The sequence below is a fragment of the Gymnogyps californianus genome, chromosome 1, assembly GCF_018139145.2.
Source record: "Gymnogyps californianus isolate 813 chromosome 1, ASM1813914v2, whole genome shotgun sequence".
NCBI classification, from domain to species: Eukaryota; Metazoa; Chordata; class Aves; order Accipitriformes; family Cathartidae; genus Gymnogyps; species Gymnogyps californianus.
In genome coordinates this window covers 147,172,490-147,198,710 of record NC_059471.1, presented here as the reverse complement: position 1 = coordinate 147,198,710, position 26,221 = coordinate 147,172,490, and the positions used below count along the sequence as shown (strand labels likewise).

Here is a 26,221-nt window from a genome sequence, read left to right as displayed (position 1 = left end):
ATTTTTAAGGTCAGCCAAGTATTAATGATTCTTCTGAAGTGTGAGCATATGCTAATTGAACTCCTTAGATGCTACAAAAACTTGTCAGATTTTTACTGTGGGAGATTTTTTCATGCTTTCTCTAGGTATTCTTTTTAATTCCTCAAATTCAGCACCAATGAAAGGTCACAAAAGTGTTAGTGATTGCCATAATCTCTAGAGTTCTTCCTTTCTTCTGTGGATTGCAGAACTGTTTAGTGAGTTTGTTAATCTACTGTAGGTGAGACTTGTTTTTTAAATGAGGGTGTGCCTAGACAGGGGAAGAGCTGCCTGTTGATCTTATTCTGCATCATCCTTGGTCACTGGTAAGCCTTTGAAGGGCAGGGAAAGATTGCTCCTCCGCAGAGAATGACTGAGCATGCACAGGTGAGAGAAGTTTTTGTGAGATGCTGGGTGGTATGAAGAATGGGATAGAGGAAGTGAGGAGCAGGTAGAAGGCTGGAGAGTAAGAAACTGAAGAGGAGCAGGGAGCTTCCCTGCAAGGTGCTGCAGCAATGTTTTGAAGGTGGTAGAAAGAAAGAGGCTTTCTTGAAGATCCGGAGGTTTGTTCCAGCCAGAAGTTGCTGAATGAGAAAGAAAGGCTGTTGGAAAAGTTCTAGCCTTCAAGAACACTACCCTTGGGGTGCAGGTTGGTTTCAAACCTTTCTGTTTACTGTCTTACTCTGGAGATGTGAATTTTCTTTTTTTGAGTCTTGGGGTTTTTTTTTTCTTGTTTATTATTTTGGGTACCCCCAAGAACCAGTGTCAGAAATTGGAAGCGTTTGGTATCTGTTGATGTGCTCGCTTTTTAAAGAAGTTAGGTGATTTGCTCTTACTTCTCAAATTGTGGTAAGGTATGGTTGTATGTTCACATGGTGGGATCCTGCTTTCCCTTTGTGTTGAGTCACGTAGTCTCTTCAGGAACTGTGATCTCTTTCCAGTTATGTAAAAAAGCCTGTTTGCAAACATGTAGTAAAACTGGTCCATGCATGCATACAGATCAGTGAATCAAATCCATTGATCCACTGTGTTCTATGTTACTGTTTTGTTGTGTGTGCATAGCTCAGCTCTGTAGTACAAACAATGAAGTTTGTTTTCTGGAAATATCCATGTCTTTAAAAAAAAAAGGGGGGGGGGCGCAAAACAAAACCAAGAAATAACCCAGCAGAAACAACAAAATCTTCTAAAATCCCTTCCCCTTCCCCGTTTGGGAACACAAACAAACAAAACAACTAGAGCGTACGGAAGTACTCAAGTTAATGACATATTAACCTCAGCTCTGCTTCTATGCTCTTGCAGTAGTAGAACAGCCAAGGGTTACTCACTTTGGTAAAAGAACCCCCAAATCTTTCAGACAACAATGAGCTTATGGTTTAGAGACAACCTCATAGCAGAATGTTTTTGTGCTTAAGCTTGTTGACTCAGATTTTTCTACTTCTTCAAAGAAAGATAATGTACAGTTAGTTGTAAGTGAAGATGTTAATCTGGAGGTATGTTGTACAAAACTTATATATGTCCTGTATACTGTTACAGAAGTGGATGAGCCGTAAGCAGCTGTTTTACATGATCAGAAAATGTTATGCGTTAAGTTGTCTTGCAAAAGGCCTTGTTTTAGCAGTTGGTAATGACTCATTGCCTTGTATGTGCCATTAATCCTATTATGTTTGCCAAGTTCTTATAAGTAGGTACAATGAGGACAACATGGTCTCATGAGCTTCCTGCTGAAATTATTTGTTTATAAGCAGGGCCACCACATTGGTAAAGCTGAATTATCATCATAGTTAGTTAGTGAGTGAAGACAGACATCCTCAAGTTTTCTTCAAGGGAGAGAATTAAACCTAAGAAGTCAGTGCTATTCTGCTTTTCCATGAATGTCATCTCTCTCATGATACATATGTACAGAGCTTGGATTTGTGATTGTGGTGTTGCTGATGTTAGACAGAAATGCAGATAAATGGTGTCTGTCTATTTCTAATTTGTTCATTGTAACAGTAATATGCCTTTCCTATACACTAAACAAATAAGTTTACCCAGTTTTTACTTTACACCTGATTTAAGTCTTAGCTACCTTCCAAACTCATGTGAATAGCATTCATATACTAGAATTTGAGAAAATGTGTATGCCAATAACTATACGGAGTTATGTGGGGGAAGAGAAACCAGGTGAGCAGGTTTGTACTGCACTAGTGAAAATTGTAAAATGAGTGCAAAAAGTCAAATACTTAAGATTTAGGCCTGCATGCATGTCACCTGATCCCCCAAAACATCAGGAATGTGTAGTTCTGCTGGGCTGCTTTTTAAGTTGTGAAAGATTACCTCTGCAAAACTGACACTGTTTTATACAGGTGCCTAAATAAGCAGGTAAAAGCTGAATTTTGCTATCTTGAGAAGAGGATTCTGTGCCCTCTCCACATGTATCTCCTTTGTGTGTGATATTTTAAAGTAATTCCTGCCTATACATTTAATACAATATGAATCAATATAAATATTTTAATGCCATATATTATGGCTATTATGAGTACCTGTTGATGTAGCATTTTCAAGAGTAATCTTGACATATCAAGTGGCTGTTGGAATACTGACAGTTAAATTTCTCCTATATTTTTTTTAAAGGAATATGTTAATATGTATTATTTAAGCTTTCCAATTTTTAGTAATTAAAAATATGTCCAAATGTATTAGCTTAACTTTAAGTTATAATATTGTAAATTTCAGATTTTTTTGCTTTTACAATGGCTTGCACAGTTTATGTTTTCTATAACTAACACTTTATAAATCAGTAGGAAACATCTCACTTTCTTAGTATAAAACTGTAGAAAGCACAACTTGCCCAAAGTCAATGATATTTTTCATCTTGTTCTCTGTGGTGTTGAGTGGCCTCCATTTCTGTCAAAATCAATTGGATTTGCAGTTGTTTAGTATCAGTTCTATGTGAGCTTTCATAACTTCAGGGCATGTAAAACCAGAAAGGGTCCTTTGGTTTGTATAGTCTAATCCATATATAGTTTATAAATCATGTTATAGTCCCCTCAATTTGACACTGTTTACCAGTCCCATTAGGTCCCATGACTTCTGTTAACTTTAGCTTTAGTCAAAGCAAGCTGTTCATATATTCCAGAAAGACTTTCTGCCTAGGTTTTGAGATGACCAGAAATGGAGATCTTGACTTCTTATGTGGTTAGCTGATTCAAGTAAATAAATCTCCTTTACAGTTTAAAAATAATAATAATATGCATTCAATTCAGTCTGGAACTGACTGACTTCAGCTTCCAGCTGTCGATCCGTAGAAGGATTTTGGGTGCATCTGCATTAGCATGTCAGTTCAGATTGGGAGTGCGTTTTGAAACAGGTTTGCTGATCCCTTTTTATCTCTTCCTGCTCCTCTCCCTGATCCATGTCCCCTGCCCCCCGCCCTGCCCCTGTGCTGCCATTCACAGCGGAGAAGGTCCTGGAGCCGGCGAGCAGATTCCTTCGGAGTGAGCCTCCACCAGCAGATGCATTCCGGGAGCAGGAGCGTAGCTAATGCACTCCAGCTGCGGAGAGGCATTTGGGGCTGGGAAAGCAGGCTATGGCTGGTCTGAAATATCTCTTCCTTTACCTCCTTCCCCCCACAAGCCCCTAATGGGTGGGCACCAGGTCCTCAGCACCCTACAGATCCTTTCCTAGTGGGGCTGTGCTGCCTGTTAATGTAAACAGAGCCTTTGTTAAATGTCAGCTTAGTACATAGTAACTTCTATCTGTGAAAGTATTTACATAGTGTGTTGTAGCATGATGATGATGATCTAAAAAGATTTCAAGCTCTTAAGTCTTTTGCTAAAAGTTTTTTTTCAGTTCACGATGATTCTGAGCACAATTCTTCTATTTCTTCAAAATTCTTTATAAAAGTCTTTAAATACCTCTTAAAATATCTTTTAAAAATATTTTTATTTTAATTAAGAATATTATTCTTTTTAAAGAGTACTGATCAGAATATCATGGGGTAGTAATTCAAATGTGATATGGAAGTAAAGGATATTCAGTTTAAATCATAGAATAGTTTGGGTTGGAAGGGACATTTAAAGGTCATCTAGGTCAACCCCTCCTGCAATGAGCAGGGACATCTTCACCTAGATCAGGTTGCTCAGAGCCCCATCCAGCCTGACCTTGAATGTTTCCAGGGATGGGGCATCTACAACCTCTCTGGGCAACCTGTTCCAGTGTTTCACCACCCTCATTTTAAAAAATTTCTTCCTTTTATCTAGTCTAAAACTACCCTCTTTTAGTTTAAAACCATTACCCCTTGTCCTACTGCAACAGGCCCTACTAAAAAGTCTGTCCTCATCTCTCTTATAAGCCCCTTTTAAGTATGGAAAGGCCACAGTAAGGTCTCCCCGGAGCCTTCTCTTCTGCAGACTGAACAACCCCAACTCTCTCAGCCTTTCTTCACAGGAGACGTGTTCCATCCCCCTGATCATTTTTGTGGCCCTCCTCTGGACCTGCTCCAACAGGTCCATGTCTTTCCTGTGCTGAGGACTCCAGAGCTGGATGCAGTACTCCAGGTGGGGTCTCACCAGAGCGGAGTAGAGGGGCAGAATCACCTCCCTCGACCTGCTGGCCACACTTCTTTTGATGCAGCCCAGGATGTGATTGGCTTTCTGGGCTGCGAGTACACGTTGCTGGCTCATGTCCAGCTTTTCATCTAGTTGTTTAAACCACAATGAAACCAGAACTACTTTTTTTTTTTTTTTTTCCTCCCTAGGTCAATGTAGTCGTCTTTTAACAGGGATATAGCTAGTGCCAATTATTTAAGCCTTTATTTATTGACCTCTTCTCATTACTTTTTTCAGGATTGAAATTCAGCCAAGTGAGGTGGATTTTTTTTTTAGTGCAGGTTTTATGCTTGCATCCAGGCTACCCTTTTGGAAGACTTTTGGTAGACTTTTAGGTTTCTTCCAGTCATGTGAAATATATTCAGGGCATAAATTGTATTAGATTTGGATGCAGGTAGGCCAGAGAAATCATCTGCAAATATATTTCAAATATTCACTCTGAGTTATCTAAGTATACTAATTTTAAGAGTGTTTATTTCTTGTAGATGTTGTTTAACATATTCCTTAGTTACTAATGGACTGGAAAGTACTTCATCATCTTGTGATACTAGCCCGTCATCCTGCTTCTCTCCAAGCATAAAAGAAAAATGTACTGAACCTTTTGCCTTTTCTACTTCATTAAAAATATTCCTGTCTTCACGTAGGAATTTGCCTATTGCTAGGAATTCTTCTAGTTTTTCTCATGTAGTTTAGATTTGCCAGCCAAGTTATAGCAGCAAAAGCTTAGATATTAAGAGGTCTGAATTAAAATCTCTGGCTCCTCCTCAGGCTCCCAGTTAGCTGGAGACAATTAATTTAGAGTCAGATGTTAAAGGCATTTAAGTTGCTACAGATTTGGGATTTACATATTTGTATGGATTTTTCTTTGCTTCAACTTCTTGCAGTCTTCTTTAAAGAATAAGTCGTCTGCCATTGTCATTAAATAAAACCAACAGTATATTGTTATGGGGAAAAAACCCCAATCTAAAACACTGTTCAGACACTGTCATGAACAACTTTGGTGAGAAATTATTGTATTTACTAGAGCATACTTAAGAAATAAAACTTGAGTTTGATGTTACTACAAATAGGGGAACCAGTCCAAACTACCAGTGTTTGGTGTGAGGTTTTTTTTGTTGCTCTACTGAGCAGGCTACGTTGTTTATCTGCCCATATAGCAGAGATGTACATTTTGTATTCATGTTACTACTTCTTAGATGTACACTTTATGTTATGTTAATGTTTCTCTTAGATGTACACTTTACAGTCTCAGGAGATTCTTGTGGATAACAACTCAAAATATTCATTCACCAAAGATCTAATTTAGAGTAACAATGTCTTGTTATTGAGAAGTATTTTAAAAAAATGGCCAGCAAGCACCCTATCCTGTTTTAAAAATCTTTAGAGAAAAGTTGTTGCACTTCAGTCTGTGTGGTTCCTGGTTTTGAAGAAATGCTACAAACTGTGAGCCCATCCTATTTATAGCTGGCATTTTTTCTGCAATTAACAAAATTGCTCATGCCTCCTTTTAAATACAACTTGGCCACCTCCTCTGTATTGTTCTTTCATGAAGAGTATTCTTGACTTCATTGACATTCAATAATGTTGAGGTATGTTGCTAATTATTCCCAGCATGAATGCCTGCTTATAATTGCAATTTATCATGAATGTGTAAGATTTGTTAATGATTTTTAAAAAAAATTTTTTTTTTTTTGCCTCAAGTCTTGAGGGTTTTATTGTTTCTAAAGCTGCTGAATAACCTGCTGGTTTGAAAATAGTAGTTAATGCATACCACCTACTGGTAATAATTACATCAAAGCTTTTTGCCCCTTCTAGTGTGCTAATACTGCAGAGCTTTATGAATTCTTTCCAGCCAAAGAGCTCAATTTTCCTTCAGTGCATCAAAGGTAAGAGGAGATTTCTACTAGAAAAAGACTGACTTTCCTGTATACCAAACAGGCATATATATTGCATCTGACCCCCTGGGAAGTTCCTAGACATAGTAAAGACATTCTCTGGCAATATAGTACGTACATAACCTACCTCTTAACATTGCATAGGCAGTAAAGAGCCCTGAAACAGTTTTGCCAGAGCACTACAAAGGAGATGGAAGAGTTGACTTCTCTAAACTAAATAGTGGTGGTTTGCATGTGAGGTAGATATATGCCTGTCTATGGGCTTTTTATGAGCTGGGATTTCTTATAGCTCAGATCAGGGCTGTGCTAGATGCAGTTTGCTTTGTTTGAGCTGATTCCTGGAGCAGTTATTTAAAACTTGCTTCTCTCAAGCTGGGCTCCACACTGTAGCTCTGCGTTTCTCCTAGAATTGACTTCAGTTTGGTGAGTGGCTTCAGTGCTCTGGAGTTTTGTGTCTGGAACTGATTGCTTTTAAGTTTGGAAGTCATAATTTCTGGCTTGGAAGGAACTCTCTTGTATAGTGGCAGAGTACTGAATTTTATTCCTCCCCCCCCATGTTTCTGGGTAGAGCATGTGTCGTGAGATGGAAGTGGCAGCAAATACAAATATAAATTCTGTTAATAAAGATTAACTTTGTGTATTTTAAACTGTAGACACTGAAACAAAATTCCTTGACTGTTCATGGTATTTGTTTGTCACCGTGCTCTTGGACTTTCTTTGGAGTGAAGCAGATCTTTCAAAGACTAACCAAAGGTATGGTTCTGGAGGTACTTTACTCCAAGGTGCAGTCTCTGCTGGTAGTATGGATAAGACTGTTATAGATTTGGCTTCCTCTGTTTTATAAAATCCTCTAATGCTATCCCTGAAGACCCTGGATCCTCAAATATCTCCACCTCATCAGAGCACGAAGCACTTGCTCTTGGCTTCAGGCAGTGGAAAGCTGTGACAGCGCTCTCGTTATTTCAAGGCAAGGACCATGGGAGATCGAGGCCAAATGCTGTGTGGTGTCGATGAGACCTGCCTGAATCAGAGGCTGTAGATGCTAAGGAGTACAGACATATAGGTTCACTCCCAAGGGTTGCTGCTTTTCACAACATTTACTAATGTCTGCTGTTGCAGCTGAATATAGTTTCAGTGCAAGCAGAGCTGCTATGTGATGAGGCAGGTGGAGGTAATGGGCATCCCATTGATATGTCTCTTCTGCACCAACCTAAATGCTACTTTATATACTGAAATAAGCTAGACTTCAAAATAAAAACAGTTACGTTATATCCTCACTTCTAGAGGAGGAGAAAGCAAAAAAGAAGGTATTTGGATAGGACTTTATTCATCACTAAACTCTCAAGTAATCCTATTATGTGTTTTGGACTTGCTGCTAACTACCGGATTCTTGATACTGCTAATTGAATTCAGGGCATAAGCTTTCAAAGAGCTTTAATTCCCATTATATTGTCTGTATTTGATATGTGAAGATTCACTGAAATGTGCAAAGCAGCAAGGCATGTAAAAAAGGGAAATGATGACATGAACTCAGAGTGACCAGACAGATTCAGAAAACAATTATGAAAAGGAAAGTTATGTTGTTTGTGCTCTGTAACTTCTTATCTGGACTGTGACCTTGGAAGTGGCTTTCTAGTGCCTGCCTGTGAAAAGCAGCTTCTTTCTCCACTGCATTTCTCCATGCACTGATTAGAAAAAGAAGGGGTGGAATTTGCAGAGCAACTTCTATGAAGTTTAAGGACGTGTCTCCAATTACTTTAAATACTTTGATGTAATGTAAAAAAGATGGCAACATCTTCATGTTAATCTTAGGTTATGTGTTCCTTTGGTGGAGAGGGGCTTTGGGAGGGATGGAGCTGTGTGAGTGGTAGAAATATTTAGTATCTGAAGCTGTGTAAAATGTTGAGTAGTTCCTGCCTAAAAAACAAACACTACTATTAGGATGAGGGTCAGGAAACAAGGGACTCTCTACTAGCTGCCTAATCACTGCGTGCCATGGAGTTCCTGCCTGTGAGTTCTAATATAGCTTGAGTGCACTTAGACTCCATATTGTTGAGCCTTTCCCCAGTGGGACACAAATGTGAAAGGCCTGGAGGAACTGCTACCCCTTGATCAAGGGGTAACAATAAGGATGGGGCTGTTAGGCAATATGTAGAGAGATACAGGGCTCAGCTGTGAGGAGGCTTGCAGATCTCTGTCATGTTGTCATCAGTCACTTCTGAAAAGATATTTGGGAGATCAGCCATCTGAATTTGTATCTGTTCAGAGAAAACATGGTTTTCTTCTCCTATTTTAGCTGGTAGGGCAAATAACATGAGATACTTTTCTTCTTTCAGATATGTTGTGAATATTAGGGAGGAATGTGGGGTTTACTTCACATGCACAAATTTCAAATTATCTTGTTAACTGTGAGTTTATTTTGAGTCAGTTGAAATAGCTGGAATGAGATAATTTTTTTTTCTTAAGTGAAAGCACAGTCTGAGACTGCAAGGGGTGTGAGTTGTGGCTTTTTCTTTTTCCAGTTATGTTGAGGTGTTTCTTACATTTTGATGGCAGTATACAGTAGAAGAAATGTCTTCCAGAGAGCAGTTGCCCTCTGTGCAACTGAAAGTAAAGTTGGATAAAGACTCTGTGCCTGTCTTGCTTCCAGATCTGGGCATAACAGTGTGTGGACACAGGGAAGGAAATGGGGGTGGAGGGTGGGGAACTGATGTGCTGAGCACGGTGCACCCTTCCTGTGAGTGTCCCAAGCAAACGCAGAGCTGATCCTATCCATGTTATGGGCCAAGGATAATCCTGAATGATCCTGGCACAAAAGTAATTCCAAAATTGCTTTTCCTCTTTTCTTCTTCCTCCTATTCCAGCTGCAATTTGATGGATGGAGGAAAACGAAACACAACACTAAGTGATTTATTTAGGGTCAGGGACAGCCAAAATATTTAAGCAGATTTATTGTTATCTTAAAAAAAAACAAAACAAACCACTGAAAACCACACTATTTTTAGACAAGTCTGCTATTTTAATCCGATTCAGATTTCTTTAAGAAAAGAGGGCCTGTGTTCTCCCAGAAATATGACCTCTATATTGATATACTTCTGGTATCTGTAGAGGCCAAATGCAGACAAATAAAGCAGTTAATACTGGCCTGTGTTCACGTAAAACCTATAGCATCTTAGTAAGGAATAATTCGTATGGCTAGGTGAAAATGGAGTTAAAACTTGAGAACCTTGTACTCAATATTTTGAAGGGCCAAAGTAATTCCCATTTTGCAGTTGTAATAAAAGGTTCAGCAGAATGTCAGGTTGCTGAAGCTCAGCTTGGCCAGGAAAAATGATTCCCAGTTTTTAAAAAAAAAAAAACAAACAAAAAAACACCACAAAACCAAACAAAGTGGTGTGCACTCCTACTGCCACTTCAAGTTATTAGTGTCATGGCAAAAGTTAGTCTGTAGTTCAGCTACAGGTTCCTGCGATAGACAAAGATGATCTTAGTGCTGTGGCTTGCTGCAGCAGTGTGTGACATGAGATGGAGAGAGGAGGCTGTTCATCCCTTTGCCTAGACTGCCGTCATCTGCTCTTTACACTGGTCAGCTCCAGGGCACAAAAAGGATTACTGACTGATCTTTAGCATGGATTCCCTTGTGCCAGGGACGTGTTTTAGTCAGAGCGCTGCATACAAGCCTCAGCTCTGTCAATTCGGGATTAGCTCCAAAAACAAAGTCTCTGGCGCATGTGTGTGGTTTATCCCTTGGTTATAGAGAAGACAAGGGGAAGAAGGTGCTTTGCCTGGGTCAGGGCACATAGACCAGGAACTGTGCTGGGTGCCATGGAGAGTTTTTTACCTCTAGCCACAGCCTGAGGAAGCAGGAGTCTAATCGAACTTCCTAATCCTGTCCCAGCAGAGACTGCTGATCCAGCATGCCATGCACAGCTCTGCAGGGAAGGCTGAGATGAAGTGGGGCTGCTGGCTTTTATTTCTTGGTCTGCTCATACAGGTATTGCATTCAGAAGCTTTCTCTTTTGTTTGGAAACATCCATTGTACATGGTTTAATTTCATCGAACTTTATTTATCATACTTTTAAAAAAGTGCATTATCTACTTTTTCATTAAAAATGCTCTCAAGCAAAAAAAACTTTTGCTGCTTCTGATGTCCTGCTGTTACTCCCTAGTGTTCATGTCTGACTTAAAGATTAATTAAAATAAATATCAAGTGCTACTGAAATAATTAATAAATTATATAATTTACATTCAATTGTAAGTGGAAGAATGTCTTACACTTCCCTTTAAAAAATCAGCATGATTCCAGAAAGGAAGGAAGGAAGCATGCTAATTACAATGCCTCCATGAGACTTTACAATTCATGGATGAGAGTTGATCAGAAGTTGCAAAGGAGGCAAAGCAAGCATTTCAATGTTTGATACTTCAGTGCTTCTAATCCCAAAGCTTGCTATTAAAATACATAACAAAAGTTGTTGTGCATTTCCAGCAGTTTGATGTTTCCTGAACTTTTCCATCTAGAAGAGTTAGAGACACTTAGGGTTAGATGCTGGTTCTGTGCTACTTCTGGCACTGAGGTAACATGGCTGGAGTTTCTCCTGACTTACAGTGGTTAATGTGAAATCAGAATTAGTCTCTTAGCTTTTTACAAAATGTCCAAATGTTTCATAGCTTTTTTTAACATATATGACCAGCGTTTATGAACCTTTTCCTGGCACACAAGGAAAAGAGCAGAAGTTCTGCCTTTGATAGAAGCAGCAAATGTAGTGTGTCCAATGCACAGTCATAATGTCTGGTGTTTATGAAATGATATGAAGATGTTAATGCATCTCTGAACACATTTGTTAATTTGGAAAGTAATAACATCTGTTAATAGAACAGTGACAAGAGGAAGAAGAATAGAGAAGTGTCTTCTACAGGCCTGGGTATAAACGTATCTTCTTCTATGGATTATAAAGCCACCTTAAATATACAATCATGAAAACAGCTGTGCAGGGTCAGATTGAACATCTAGCTTGGAGGCCAGGAGATGATGCCCAAGAAACAAGTGGAGGACCAATACAAATATGGTATTTTTTCTCATATAGTCTCTTGGCCTCCAGCCCCATGGTTCCTGAAACCAGGGAGTATACTACCTTGTCTCTTCACTTAATCTTTGCACTGCCTCTCTCTTTCTCCCATTCCTCTAGTGTCTTAACATTCCTCCTGTTCCTTCATGATACTGAAGCACCAGTAGCAGAAGTACTGAGAATATAGTGGAAGCAGTCTGGATGCTCATTATTTCTTTCCCCTACTAAATGGGAGACAGCCAACTGCAGTAAAAATCCAGCTCAGTTTTTGGCTGAAGTATGTTTATTGCTGTGTGGGATTAGTCTGTGCTCCAAATGAGGAGCTGAGAGACTTGAGCGTGTGCACTGCTGTGAGTTGTTGGAGATCTGAACAAGTCCTACACTGAAGAGATGTAAGATTTTGGGGGGAGGGGGGGAACGGTAATTTTTTCAGATCTGTAGGGAGTTTCATGGGAACTACAGAAACTCTACATTTCTGAAATGGAGGCCTTTGCTGTTTCCTGCCAACCTTCAAATCCCTGTGTGATAGCATGGCAGGTTTACAGCCCCCATTAAAATGTTTTCACTTGGTGGTTTTGGTTTGTTTGTTTGTTTTTCCCCCTCCTTATCTTATTAACTGAAACTGTGAAAGCACTTAAAAAAAAAAAAAAAAAAAAAAAAAAAAAGGCAGATACCTGGAAAATATGAACCAAAATGGATAGTCCGGGAAAGTTTTATGAGTACTGAAGTCAGGATTTTGTAACAGAAGATTTTGGGGCCAGTCCTGTAGGAGTAGTACTGCCTCTTCTGCCTTCTAGAGGAGCCTAGGCAGAAGGTTTCAAACTTTCATCTCAAGAAATGGCTTGAAGTATGAGCAGTTAAACTCCCTATCAGTATGACCCAGTGTCCTGTGCTAGCAGATAGCTTGCCTAATACAGTCTGTTATAAATTCATAATGTTCTAGTTAACACAGTAACATCTGACAGTATTTTAAGATTATTGCCCTTGTAGAATAGAAACCTCTTCCTGGAAGAAAAAAAAAAAAAACAAAACAAGCCACCAACCAACATTTCCTTGTCACTGTGATCTGAGTAAGAGCAGGGAAGTGTATAGTTGCCGAGGACTTCCTGGCCTCTTTAATAAATCTTGTGCCCTCCCATTCCCCATAGTATGTAATTTAATGCTCTATAAAAGTGAGATGCAACTGAAAATACAGTCATGTTTGTGATGTAGGCATTTAACAAATTATCTCAGCAGATGTGAGCAATTACAGAAGTTCAGTAAAGGATGTGTCTGTTGTGATGGTCATTAATACACTTACCACCCTGAATCCTGAACTCTTATAACTATTGTTTTGCTACTTAATTTCAGGCATATAAACATAAGTATTCAATTTACCGTGCATGTTTTTATCACGTATCTCTCTTCCATTATAAACACTATCTTTTCATTTTAGTCGCCAAGCTCTTTTTTGAGGCAGGAAAGATTGTGCCTTTCCTAAGTATAGAACAAACTAATGTCTTGATTATAGTTTGGGAAAATCAAATAGAAACATAGTACCTGATAAATAGGTATGTGACTATACAGGGACTGTACGGTATGTGTAGCATTCATGCTTAGGAAAAATATTCTCTGAAAAGTTTTTTGGAGTTTTGTTTTGTTTTTAATTTGGATTAACAACTTTTTTTTTTTTCTTCCTAGGGGAAAAAATGGTTAACACAACAAAAAGAATAACTGTTTAATTTGATAATGCTGATTACTATTGGGTTTTGACCTAAAGACTCATTAACCTTTGTCTTGGAAAGCTTATCTAAATAATTCAGGATTTATATTGGGAGTGGGAGAGCAGAGGATGTGGATTTTTGAATGCTGTTGGAACATCACTGGCTCTGCATTTAGAACAGACTTGACCTTTCTCAGGCTCGGGTCCTGGGTCAGTGTTCACCAGACTTTCTCAATGGCTTTTTTTTTTTTTTTTTTTTTTTTAGGAGGGGGGAAGTCAACACTTGTCTGGCTTGAGAACGTTTTTAATGCGGATTTTTAGTTTGCAAAACTAATACCTTCAGAAAACAGGATGTTTGATGTGAATGTCATGAAAAGAAAATGTTCTGTTCCATAGACAATTTTGTGGAGGCATTGTGTGGGGAAGATAGACTATGTTGGTGCTTGTGAGACGTCTTTGAAATTATTTAAATATATTTCACTGCGCTTTTGCACTGCGAAGAAAGACAGAATAGCAAGATCAAATGAGGGGAAATATTTCTCTTCTGTCAATTTATAGTACTGTATGTCTGTCTTTGCAGCTAGCAGCAGCATGGCTGACCACTTCTGCTCTTGAGGAAATGGAATGAGAAATGAACATACCTGTAGTCTCTTTCATTAGTTAAATCTTTAAATGTGTATAATACATACACCATGCAGTTAAGTGGATTTATTACAGAATTTAATACTTTATCTTCATTTTTTTATATTCTGTAGATACTGTTTTAAATAAGGTAGCAAAGATTAGTATGTTAGAGGGTATTTGTGCCTATTAATTTCTCTAATGAAAACTTACAAGGAATTTTGAGAAATGGAGAGCATCATAGGTTTTAAAAAGGAAGTTTGTGTTGGGAACAAATACCAACTCCCCTCAAATCCTTTGAAGACAGACAAAACAAAATTCAGGAGTCAGTTCTGCAAAGGAGAGATTCTTATCTGGAGTTTGAATTCAGTTCTTTGCACAATTTAGGGGAAGTTTAGGAATTATGGAAGTACCAGAAGTCTACATTGTTAGTTCAGCCCTATAAATTTCATATAAATGACTGCAAGATCTATATGGAAAAAATGAGAGTGTTTCAAACTGACCATCTAAAGAAATAAATTCAGGCAAATTAACCTTCACTGCGTTCAATGTTGAACAAATTCAAACTTCAAAACAAGTTGTAAGAAAAGTGTTTCTTGGAAATAAACACGATCTGTGAGGAAGCGTTAAAGAAATAAACCTTTATTTTAAAAATTTAGATGGTGCAAGTTGCTTCATGATTTTTCTGGATTGGGTCTTGTGTGCATCTTCCGTGATGTTAATTGGATGTACAATAACTTTGAGTTGTGAGTTCCTTCTGACCACTTGCAGTTGTAAAGTGCTGGATCAAGCTAACTACAAGTGAGCATCAAGCCAGCTACAGCACAGCTGAAAATGAGTGAAATAGCCCATCTACCTGAATAGCCTAAACTTCAAGAGGGAAAAGTCTGTTCTGTTCCTAAATTAGGAAGGTTCCAGTTTATATCCACTCTAAAGCTACGCCAACACTTCTCACAAAAGCAATTGATTACCTACGCTTAAGTGCTTCATTTTGGGATAATTTCCAGGCTGAAATGCTCTAAGGCCTTTTTAGAAATGCTGCACACTTGAACATTTCAATTCAATGTGTGTAAACTGGGGAAAAAAAAAAAATCATGTGCAAGGGATAGCTGGGAGATTCATCCTGCCTGAACTTAGGATTCTGCTTTGTATTTTCCTGTATTGCAGGCAGAGATTGGATTCTCTGTGTGGTCAATGAACACAAGAGTGTGTTTATGTTTGCATGCCAGGATTCCTATCCTAAACTGTCTGTTTCTTTCACTTGACTGAAGAAGTCTAGACAACTAGATCAGACCAGGATGTAGATGTCTGAAGCTGGCTCAGCAGAGTCCTATTTTTTTATGCCTAACTTGATACCTAAAAGTGAGGCCTCCAAAATAGTTATTTTCTTTTAAATGTTTCCTTAGAATGGTTTACTGTGCTTGTCATAAGGATTCACTCAGATTAGTGAGTAAAGGTAGTAGAACAGAAATGAGAACGAACTGGTTGCCTTGACTAAACCAGCACCTCAAAGGTTTGTATTAACTTTTAAGGAATGTTGATTGATTTATTTTAATACATCTGTTCAAAGTTAAAGATCTGAAATTTCACAAAAAAGGGCTTCTGTCCTTGGCCTTGATTTTTTTTTTTTTTTTTTTTTTTTTTTTTTCCCCCTCCAGGCAGAGGAGCTTAACAGACAACCCTGATGTTGTGATCATTAATGGTTTCATTAAATAAGCAGATGAGTAACTATTTGTAGTGTGAGGCTTTGGGAGTTGAGCTTACAGCAAGAAATACCAGGAAGTTCAGAAGAGCCTGTTCTCGTAGGATGAGATGGTGCCGAGCTTTCTGCCACAGAAGGATACGTAGGGAGGAGCTCTTGCTGGAATTAGCCTGAAGAAATGTGATCGCTGAAGAACAGTCCTCCTGTCTGGATGTTTCAGCCTTGCTGGTGTTTCCCCAGTGGCTGGTTTTCAGCATAGGATTGGATTTAAGGATTTTTCAACCTGTAAATAATTAAAGTGTCTGTTGTTTCCATTAACAAAAGAAAGGGTGTGTGACTGCAGGTCTGAAATCACAAAGCTGGGATATTAGAAGGCTGATGCAACCCTTACTCTTTATGCTATGCGTCCTTGTTAATGCTGCTTTGAAATCTGTAGATGAAAAAGACTTATAGCAATGTGAATGAATTATTATTTTGATTTGTCATAACACAGCTAAGACTTCAGAGAAGATGGACACCACTCAGATGCTTCACTGGGAAAGCATATCAAAGGAATACTTTTTTTCTTCTTCCCTGCAGTGCACCTTTCTGACTTTTCCTAATTGCACTGAAGTGAGTTTTTGCCAGGTACAGAGATATATATTTAGTCCTACAGTCTCTCTCATTGCTTGGAACATTAATAAAATTCAACAACAGCATAGTTTTCTAGTTTAATTCCAAGAGAAATAGTTCACTCATAAAGAATTAAAATCCATAAATCCATGAAAATATAATTGAAATTCATTATAATTTCAACAGAAGAAGAGCTTCCCACTGGAAACAATGATTTTTGTTTTTTGATGAGAGCAATTTTAAACCACAGAGTTGATACTGTTCTCCAGTAGAGCAAACTGACAATGATATAATTTCACTAGCTTCAGTCTTCTTTCTTGCCATAGACAAGCTGCAGTTTTAACATGTTTTCTCCCAAAGGAGATCTAAATTTAGTGGTTATTTCTTTAAAATACAGAGCTGTACACAGACTAACCAAAAACATGTGAACTGGTAAACCAGGAAGCAGAGCAAATGGGACTAACTTCGCTACTTGAAGCTGTGACGAAGGATCTACTTGCACTCTGTGCTGAATCTGAGCGTGCTAAGTATCCTGCAGAAGCCAGTTGAGATAATCTATGCTGTTACATGTCTTCTACAAGCTGCAGTGGGAGGGTGTCTTCTTGAAAGTTAGCAGCAAAGGTCCCTGTGTGCTAAGTTGTTGACTATTGCTTTGATAGTTGTAACCAGGTTCTTGATGGTGACTCTTCCTTCTCTGTACCATGAAAGTCACATGTTCCAAGTCTTTGAACTCACCTACGTGTTAGTTTACATCTCCAAGAGCCCTGAATACCAACCATTATATTTTTTATAACACCCGGCCTTCCTTTGCTGTAGGTTGGAGAAAGAGAGGAAGGAGCTTGCTACAGTAAATGTCGTCTTCGTCGTTCTTGCTGTGTGTTACGTTGAACGTGATCCAGTATGCATAGACACTGTCAAATTCCTAAAGTAAGCATTAACCACTACTTATGGCTGGGAGATTGCTCTATTTCAATGTCTATGTTGGAAAACAGTTGTCATGGGGTTTAGTGGGTTTGCTCATCTTGATAGACAAATTATTAATTCTTAGCTCAGGTCCCTTAAAATACAAGGAAGAAGGTTTCTTTCAACCTGAACTCGTCAACTTAAATGGGCTGCCACAAAATAATTTTTCAGTGTTAATTAATATTCTGAAAAAAGTTGTGATCTGTCTCCTATGAGACTGAAGGTTAGCCGGATAGAAGTACATGAGCAGATGACACTGAAGACCCCTGTAATTTTTAATTGCTCCAGAATCACACTGGAATTGCAGTCTGATGGACATGAGGTACCTGTGCTCCCCACAGTCACTGGGGGAAGAATTAAGAAATTTATAATGGGATTCTCAACCAGGAGGCTGAGCATGAAGCTCTTTCAGGTAGCCAGGAGAAAATGCTGAGCTTGATGATTTCAGGTAAATCCTCATTTCAGGGACCTGTATGGTCAACTCTAGGCTGCTGAAATTTGCCTTTCACTATAGTGCTAAGCCCTAAATCTTCTCTAAAGGCAAGAAAGTTAGAAATGCATGTTCTTCCAAAAATTGCAGAAGACTTGGTTTTGTCTTTTTTTTTTTTTTTTTTCCCTTGTGGAGAACACCTGGAGATGGAGGTGTTATTCCTCCTTTCTAATGTTGTATTGCACAGTCCTTTCTAATTCCTTTCCTCTTCCAGAGGATGCAAGCCTGTATCTGTTGCTTCTCAGAAGAATTCCCTGTCTTGTAGTGGAAGAACTTATAAGGGTACACTGAGCAATTGCTGCATTAAATATCTAAAACACTTATTGCAATAGAAAGAAATAAATCCTCCTTCCAGAGAAGTACCCTAACAAGTAGGATAGAGAGATTCTTCCTTTTCTGACCCTGTGACTTTTTAATTATTCCATGTAAAGCAGCACAGCTTGAAAAGTAGGCTGAAGGCTAGGTCCTTGGTCTCTGTGCATCTCAGGAATAACTTAAGTGTTTATTAAAATTTCTAGGCAATTTTCTTCTCATAAGTCAAAAAAGAAACTTGGTTGGAGTTTTCCATATTCACAGTGTGTTCTTTAATGACTGTTGTGCACACACTGTAGTACACCCTATTTTCCTAATCTCACTTAAACAAAAGTGGAGGATATGTTGTTCCTTGTCAAGATCTGATTCCCTGTGTGTCTGGTAAATGTGCTGTGTGTATAGCAGGTTTACACCTTGGGAGAACTGGGAAGAAAAAATGCCTAGTTTAAATACACCTACCATTCTTAGAAAGGAGGTGATGAGATGCTCAGGTTAACACTACTGAGGTAGTTCTGAGCATTTGCAGGCAAACTTTGGGTCCAGTGACATTACCTAGTGGGAACAAAAATACCTCTCCTCAGGTCCCTATAGAGACATCTGATGCTTGCTTAAGTTCTATGTCTCGCTATAAAACTTCCTGTTCCTTAAGTGTTGATGACTAGAAGGAAAGGAAAGCCCAATTGAAATTGCCCACATAATATCCAATTTCTTTGAGGTTTTGTGAAAATATAACTTCCATGTTTTTTCCTGGTAATGACCAGAACACCTACTTGACAGTTAGCAAAAGGTAATTAAAATGTTCAAAGTTATTCTGTCTCCATGTGTATGTGTGAAAAGTATTTGCTTGCCGAATCATGGATAAAGAGTGTACTTTAGTAAACTTTATATTTTAAAAACTTAGATTAGTTCAACTGAACTGACTTTTTTCCTGGGGATGTATTATATTTCATAACAAAGCTATGTTTGTAGTGAGCATAGTTTATAATAATACAGGGTACATCATCTTAATTCTGGAAAATTGTTCCTTTCTAACAGGAACATTCCGGCACCGTAGCATAATCTCCCAACATTTTGCTTCACCTCTTAAACTGCCAGAATTATTTGGACTGTAAGTGGTGAACATTACATGAGGAGAAGTAAGGAAGTAAGGGGCAGAAAATGCCTTCATTTGCCAGGTGGTTTTGCTGTCCTTCAGTGCCTGGAGGTAAAGGGAGCTTTCAGGTCCATGCTGTCCTCATCAGTTTAAACTGCATCTTCAGCACCATCTCTGATCTGCCCTCACTCACCTACTTGTCGTGATTGATCAATCTGCTTCCAAAACAGTAAGTCATGGATGGCAGTTAAGAAAAACAAGTGTTCTATTTGTACATCTGTACTGCTTCCACTAGCTGAGGCACTGGTGGTCTTGAAACCAAGAAACATTACAGCAGAAGCAACACACTGGTGACACTAAACAGTGCTTTTTTTTTTTCTCCAGAAAGCATTGAAGTTTTATCCTCTTCAATACAAAATTCCAGATCCTGTTGGCTGCAGGACAAATACAACCTATAATAATTAGATTATCATAGGTCAAAGACCTACTGGAAGAAGAGTATTAGTCTTTCAGAAAATACGCATTTCATAGCATTATCTTTTAGTTTAGTGTCTATAGCCTTACACTGTTTCAGCACGGATATAAAGAAATCCATAAAGTAATTGTTTTAGAAAACATAGGTCCTGTTTTTCTTGGAATAATGCCGTTGCACTTTTCCTTGCTAAGTTGGTCATTCAGAAGAGAGCACCTTTACATTCTACAGTGTTTCTCTGATCATTCCTCCCCGTGGGTTTCTATTTCTGAGTGGCTTTTCTTTGTTTTGTTTTTTAATTTTTGAAAATAATATGCTTGTTGTGATTTTAGGGTATGTTTGTGCCTAATATACCAAGACCTTGATGAAATGTTATGTGATACATTTCCTCAGTTGCTATTTCTGTAAACAGAAAATCCATGTTTGGAGTGCATCAGACTTTTGAACAGTCTTAGCTCTGTACAAGGGTGCAAATGCCAAGTTAAACACACTTTGCAAAAGAAGTACTTTTCTGTCTGTATGGGGAGGGAAGGATTACATATGTCTCTGCTTCATATCACGTACCTAAACTTTCTCTGTTTACCTTCTCCTCAACCCCAGTGCAGAATCCAGAGATTAATTTTTCAGTGGTTTTTTTTTCCTTAAGGCATGTTTTCTTTGAGTTTTTTTTTCCTGTGCAGCTTTGCCTTAGTTTTCCTATGCTTTTTTTGAAAAGGGAACAATCATTGGGAATGAAAATTTATGAAGTGAGCTCAGTCTAGCAGTATGTCTCTTCAGAGGAACCTGGCTTTAAAAGATTTCTTTAAAAAACAAGGAGAAAGGAATTGAAAAAGAGCGAAAGAAAAAAGAAAGGTCGTTATGGCCTTTATCTTAACAAACCTTTTCTTTTTTTTTTTTTTTTTTGTGGTTCATTATTTATCCTGGAGTTTTAAATTAAATTTAACCACTTCCTTAAATACGTGTTTATAAAATCAGTTTAATACACACATGCACACAGAGCAGAGAACAACTTGTGGGGGAGTTTGAGGAGTCTTAATGGGTCTCACACTGAATCTAAATGAGCAATATCATATTGCTGTGAAAAATATAATCCTGGGATATGTAAATAGGAGCATAACCTGAAAAGCAGAAAAGCAAGTGAAGTATTGTGGAAGTTTTAGCTGGATCATTGTGTCCATGTTTAGATGCTCTGCTTGAAGGAGAACCAACTAAAGACAAAAGAGTGAAAATGAGCAGAGATCTATCAGAGTATTAAGTGGGCCTCAAAAAGGCTAGTTAGCTTTGAGAAGGCTACAGGAGGAGGACACAACAGTGTTCATCTGTGTAAATAGCTGCTGGAGAGGGAGCAAGAATAGTCTGTATGCTGGATGGAATGGAAGATAATAGATTTTATTGCAGCAAAGGTGACTTAGAATAGGCATTAAGACAACTTGTAAGAATTTATAAAAAATATAAAACTACAAAACCCCAAACCATAAACAACAAAAAGCCACCACCACTTGATCTGATGCCCTGAAAAGAGTGAGACCTTTAAGAACAGGTTAAACAAATATCCATCAAAAATTGCATGAGATTAATTGATCCATTGCTAGTCCAAACAATGGATTAGATTGTCTTCTGGGGTCCCTTTCAGATTTATGATTTTATGGTGATAAATTTTTAGTACAAAACATAGATTTTTAAATAGGGAAATAAAAGTTAGATTGGGGCCCATCAACTGGTGCTGGGAAAAAAAAAATCACCTAAGTGTTAAGGGGAACTTGGTTGCATTTAGTCATATGTTTTCAGTGTTTGACTTACATGAACCTGTGTATGAGTCAATTTTAGTAGGATAAATGTTCACAGGAAATAAATTTTATATTTTCACACAGAGCTCTTCCAGAAATCAAATCATGACTTTGTATGCATATTCTATGTATTGGCAGCATGTAAACAGAGTAAAATCAGTGGCCTGGCAATTTTTTCTGACAAGTAACCAGTAAAACACATCTTGAATTTTGGCTGTCAAATAAATGTAATCACTTACTTGTAAATTATCCACAATTAAAAACTATAAAAGAGGGAGAAATGAAAATTAATAAAGTCTGAAAGGGACAATTTATTTAATGATCAGGAAGAAGCCAGATTATCAGATAAAATGGTTCATTCTACTGTAGAGTATGAATCTAGTATTTGAGAGTGATTATTTTCTTTTAGAAAGCTAATTTCCACTGAATAGTGAGGACCAACAAAAAATTGTGACAAATAAGATCTAAAGAATGATGGAAAGGGAATAAGCAAAGCTGGTCAAAAACGCTGATAGAAGAAGGAGCTTATAGATTGTCTCAAACCTAGTAAAGTACTTTTCATTGTAAGTATTCACGCTAATTTGTTAGCAGCGTGTATTTAACTAGCAATTAATCTGCAGTGTTCAGAACTGTTTGTGCGTCCTGTTTTCCATAACTGCTTATCCAGTGACTGAGTCAGGTCTGCAGAACTGATTTCATAAAGATGGCATCTGGCAAAGACTGAACCTGCAATGTAAACAGTCCCTGACTTATGGATGTGAAGTTACTGCTTTGCTTATTTGCAGATCTCTGCAAGATGTGAACTTCTCACGCGTTCTTGCAAATATTTTATGCTGTTGGATATATTAAGCTCCTTTCTGCATACGCTGTCCATGCTGCAGTATCGCATGCTGTGATGAGTAGCAGCAAATAGCCAGAGAGTTTTTAGTTGTAACTATCCCAATGATATAGTAGACTTCCTTACATTTGGGTTACCTTGAATGTGCAGTATTTTTTACTTTTCTAATTCAATTTTTTGCTGGTCATCAAAACAGTAAATTTCTATATACTGGACATAGTAAATCAACATCTAGAGAATTAAGTCAAATGTTTTTAATCAAGTTCCTGCAGAATCTCACAACAGCAAAGCATATAACTAGGGAATGTAAAAAAAATTTTGTTCAACAATGATTGCAAACGTGGCAGGCTTCATTCAGTATCCAAGGCTTGTCTAACAGATCAGTGCTGTATAAAATTTGACTCTTGGAAAAACCTCTTATTGATGAAGTTGCATAAAGCTTCTTTCTCCAGCCAAACTGAACAACAATCAGGTATTGGTACCATGTTCCCTTGATTGTGTTGGGTTTTTTGTTTGTTTTGTTTTTAAGAATGTCAGAACCATTGCTTGGAATTAGGTGGCTTATGTTCAGGCCAGTTTCAGGGATGCCTCATATTGTGTTGTGGACTTTCATGTCTGCCCATGATGTGTGAGATAGCAGTATAGTTATTAGTTTGCACCGTTACATCCTTGAATTCAGCAGTTCTACCTGTGGTGATGATGAATCTGGAACCTTTTTTTAACAAAAGAGGTTAGTCACAGTCTCTTACCTTGTTACAAGGAATTGGACAAAGCTTTACCTACTGTTTTGGAGAACTTACCCGACCTTGCCAACAGCTTCACAGCTACCATTTGGACATCGCTGCAGTTTACAATCATTGTTTTCTCTCAAAGTTAGCACAGCATTGCTTTCATGAAATGATGGCAGCTTCTGGGGCTCTAAATCAAGCTGAGACTTTTATTATATCTGTATCCTTAGGTGTTTGCAAATCCTCAATAATTTTGATGTAGGTTTCAAAAAATAAAATTTTTGTTTACATTGTTCTGCTACATAAGCTATCAGTATCTGATAGCCTCTATATTGTTGGTACCATTCTGTAACTTAACAGCATAAGTAAAAAACCCAATCTGACCCTGCAGTCTGTTGGAGTAGGCATTTATTGTGTTGATATGGTTTTCCATGAGGAAAACTAGTGGTTATGTCTCTAAACTGAAGCTTTGATGCAGAAAGCTTGATGCCATGCCTGCTGATCTGTAGCTATTGTCAGGATTATGGTCAGGTATTAGCAAGACTGTGTTTGATTATGTGGTTACCTGTGTTTAGCTAGAGTATTTTATGAGGCTATCTCTGTACAGCAGGAATCACTATGTAGGACAGTGTAGTTTGTTGGGAGAGTTGTTTTCCTTCTGTCATATAAGTCAAATTGTTACTGCTTTGCCGAAGGGGATGAGTGTGTTGTTGTGTTTTTTGTTTGGTGTGGTGTGGTTTTTTTTTTTCCTCGTCACAAATATGGTCTCTTTTCTAGACTTTATCTGCAGGTAGTTTGGTTTTTATTAATTTGTACTTGAGTTATACACTGCTGTTCTTCAGCCACATCTTCTGTGATAGACCTTTCCAAAGGAGTATCTCAGTTGCACCCACCGATGGCTTCAGAATGGCTTTTTCTTGCTCATACTGAACGCCCCTGGAGTTGTCATGCATCACACTTATCCATAAGCCTTTGCATCAATCACCAGCAAGTCCCTTGTAGCTTTTCCCTGGTTTGCTTGCCACGTTCTCAGCCCTACAATGGAAGTTGTAGATAAGAGATAGAGACCTACTGCCTTTCACTGTCCATAGTCATCCTCCTACACCAACATATTGCAATAGCTTGTGGCTATCAAGATTGCAGGACGAGAGAAAAACAATGGGAAACTTCATACTGGACAGAACCAGGGAATATATTATATCTCATAATTATACAATACCTCATAATAGCATGAGAAAGCATCACTAGGTTTATCTCTGAGTCTATAATCCTGTGATTGGTGTGAACAACAAGTGTATTTCAGCTGCTTTCCAATACTTGGAGAGCGTAGCTAGCTAACTGGAGTCTGCCACCAGCAAACTGACACCACTATGCTTTGACAGTTTTTTGACATATGTTTGCAGCATCTCTGAGACCATGAAATCATCCAGAATGTGGACTGTCAATAGTAGATTTTCCATTTTGGGGTGTGGGATCTGTATTATGAACTGAAAAGACATGGAGAAGCAGCACAAATGTTTCTGGACTGCATCAGACTCTGGATGCTATCCATGTGTGATTCTTAATACTTGATGGCATAACAGTTGAGTGCTGGTAGGTCTGCCAAGGTCACTGACTCATGGAGGTCCGTGAAGCTGTATCTCCACTCGTCTCCGGGCTTGTTGCCATCCAAAACATCCCGGACAGCACTGTGTTCTAGATTCAGTGTTTGCTGAAGCCATAGATGGGCATGCAGTCCCAACTACTGCATGCAACGTTAGGGTTTCACCGCCAGCAGTGGGTCAGAGAGACCAGATGTATCAATGATGGATGTCTTCTGGGACACTAGTGCCTGCCTCCTGTATCCCCTTCCTGCTCCTTTGCAGCCACAGGCACAAGCAGGCATCAAGATGATTAACATGTATGCCTCAAAAGTTTATCCTCCTTCCCCTCCCCCCCCGCCCTTTTTCTTTCATGTTTTCCAGAGTCTGTCTATCTTTTCTGACACACTAGTCCTCCTTTGTTTGGCTTTCCAATATAGCAGTTTTGTGTTTGTTGCCGATCAACGGCAATGATCAGTATCTGGTTAAAAAGGTTTGAAAACTTGCTCCCCTGTGGATGTTGGTTGCCTCTCACCTGTAGCTAAGTAACCAACGGAAACACATCACCCAAAAACCTGCCTAGGTGTCCTGGCTTAGTGTTCCATGCCCAAGAGTCAGAGTTCACAAGAGTGCATCCCATTCTGGAGTTCCCCACTATGTTGTACATGCAGGTGCAGCCAAACACTGTTGCTCTGGTAGGAAGAAGTTTGCTGGCAAGACTGTGCATGCTCCAGGACCAGCTCCACTGGCACACTTAAACCAGAAGAGAGGGCATGTATCTATAGATACAGGATTCAGATTCTATATGTAGAAAATATGCCTCCTTTCTTTTCATTGCCCCTCTCACCCCTCTCTTTTGTTTGTTGAGGCCATGTGAAGTCTTTTAGAAGTCACTCGGATCAAAAACTCTGCCTCTATTGGCTATGGCTTAGTTTATTCTGAGAGAGAGAGAATATAAGCACAAGCTCTTAAGTTAGAAGGAAAAGCAAGAAGGTATTTGGTAGCGCTGTTATACGTCCTTATGTCTGTAGTAAACAAAAAGTGAAAGTCATCAAGTATTTTTGCTCTTCTAAACCCTGAGTCAGGACTGTTGGATCCATGCACCTTCATGTTAGAAGGTATCAGTATAAGCAAGTACACTGAAGAAGAATCCTTTTATAAAATACAGAGGGGGAAAGAAAAAACGGTGGTGGTGGTGGTGGAAACAAAACAAACAAAAAACCAAGCTGCGATTCTCTATGGCCCAAAGTTGTTTCATGAATTCCTGTGGCTGGGCCACATCACCCCTCGTGCTACCAGGTCAAATGTATTAGGCTATAGGGCATCTGCTGCTGGTTTTGATGTCCTTTTGACCTATGCCTAACATGCATGATGGTCTGTGAGACTTCTCATAAAACTGCTTGGTGATTCAGTGAGTTGTCTCTCGTGCCTTCAGCTGAAGTAAACAGGTACCACAAGATGCTCTCTCTTGCCTTGTGGAAGGTATCGGACTTGGTGGCTGTAAGGACGCCTGGCTGTTCCAAAGGCAATGTGCCCTCTCCTGGGTGGTAGCAGGAGATCTTGTTCTCTGGTTCTCTCCCCTCTGTCTGCTGTTTGGTAGCACTCTTGTATTGTCATCTTTTTTTTTTTTATAGTCTGTCTTCAGCAGCCAGGAAGCAGTTATATATGGAAACTTGAGCTATTCTTTCAAAAATGGCAGAGGATTGTCTGCAGTGGGAAAACTGATCTGAGAGAGTTCCTGGAGAGCTTGTTT

The 26,221-nt window shown here is 38.7% G+C and overlaps 1 long non-coding RNA gene across 1 annotated transcript; it reads left to right on the top strand.

The window, feature by feature from the left end:
* Positions 1-541: 541 nt before the first annotated feature.
* Positions 542-26,221, top strand: LOC127029571 (uncharacterized). The gene is made up of 3 exons (XR_007768211.1): positions 542-667; positions 17,022-17,132; positions 26,103-26,221. It is a non-coding gene; the product is annotated as an uncharacterized LOC127029571 (long non-coding RNA).